Raw genomic sequence first — 1,928 nt, 5'->3', positions numbered from 1 at the left:
ACTGGAGGGGAATAAAGTCATTGCCTTAATAACAAATGCCATAGGCTCATTCTCCCTCTCTCTCTCTCTCTCTCTCATTCGGCCTTCCAAATTCCAAACTGTTTTTTTTTTAATTACCAGCCGACAACATCAACCAATCTATAATTCAGCCCCAAAAAAAAACACCCATTAATAAAAAACACTCATTAATACAAAACACCCAGTTTTCATCTATTAAGGCCTTCACAAGTTCCTATGCGGTCGTGAGAATTAGAACTTAATTAGAGAATTGATTAATCGATATTAACTGTGTGGTAAGAGTGAGAGATGAATGCAGCCGTGAGTCCATATGGTGATATTAACTGTGTTGAACTCCAAATTCGAATTTGGCTTGTGTGACTTGAGTCCAACTCGAGTCTCACACAATCTGAGCTGACTTGAGTCCAACTCGAGTCCAACTTGAGTCCAGCTCAATCCGAATTGACACTAAGGGCTAATTTTAACAGATAGTACCAATGGAATCAACATATCTCTATAATGGTATGATATTATCCATTTTGGACCTAAGCCCTCAAGATTTTATTTTTGAAGTTTATCCAAAAAGCCTTATCTCAATGGTGATATCTTCCATTTTATAAACTTATGGTCTTCTCCATGTATTTTCAATATGAGACTTTGATTACAAACCACCAATCCAAACGAAGGACCACCATACTCCAATCGAGGCCAACTTGGCATCTGATCTTAGCCCATTAGGCCCTCCTTACCTCGATGTTCGATTGTCTTGCCTATTATCCTCATGGTTTGAGCCTCCCCTATCTTGTATCTAGTCCAATTGACATACTAGGACTTACCTGTCCTAAAGCTCATCATGGATTTTACCAGGAGCCCCCTACCATTATCACATGGTCCAAGCCTCCCCTACCTCCTTCATTTTTTCTTGAGGTTCTCCACATAAAACATGGCTCTGATACCAATTCATAGGACCAATGGAATCAACATGTCTCCACAATGATATGATATTGTTCACTTTAGACTTAACCCCTCATGATTTTGTTTGACCAATAGAGATGTCTTCCATCTATAAACTCATGATCTTCTCCGTGTATTTTCAATGTGGAACTTTAATTGTAATCCCAACATATAACTTTTAAGATAGTATTGGTGAAGGAAACTATTAATGTAATTAATATATATGCACCTTAAGAATTAGATGAACACACCAAATTTATATTTTGGGATGACTTAGATGAGGTATTACAAAATATTTCGCCAACCGAAATAATTTTAATAGGAAGATATCTAAATGGGTATGTAGGAGTGAAAAATGAGGAATATGAGGGTGCAAGTGATAAAATCCGTTCTAACATTGAGGACCCTCAAAAGAGTTCACCGCTTCTGAGTAAGTTGGGGATCACTTTTGCAAGCATGAAAGTGATAAAATCCGTTCTCTAAGGATTTTTCTCATCCGAGCTCGTTTACTCCGTCTAAGCTCAACCTCAATTGGTTTATTCACTCTCTTCTTCCTCTGTGATTCATATATCCGTTTTGAGGAACTTCCTTCCTCTCAATCTTATAAGGAAACACATGCTTGAAGAATGAAGCATTTCTTGATTCAATAATCGAGTTCTTGTGTATCTCTTGTGCTTGAGATTCATACACAAGGAATTGGTAGGTACAACTGTTATGTGCATATCCTATAAATATGTAATCAACAGTTTTTGGTCCTATCTTGATCCTCTTTGGATCAGGCACCATTACTTTGGCAAGACACCCCCACACTCGTAAGTATTTATAGGATGGTTGTCTTCCTTTCCACAACTCATAAGGGCTCTTTTCTATTTTCTTTCGGGGAACCTTATTTAAAAGGTAGTTAGCCGTGTTAGTGAGAGCCCTAGAGCCAATCATTTGATGATTGATGTATGGACTCCATGTATCATATTTCTATA

The sequence above is a fragment of the Curcuma longa genome, chromosome 2 (assembly GCF_044706935.1).
Source record: "Curcuma longa cultivar G26 ecotype Majalengka, Jawa Barat chromosome 2, ITB_CL_G26_1.1, whole genome shotgun sequence".
NCBI lineage: Eukaryota > Viridiplantae > Streptophyta > Magnoliopsida > Zingiberales > Zingiberaceae > Curcuma > Curcuma longa.
Note: the sequence above shows the minus strand (reverse complement) of the source record.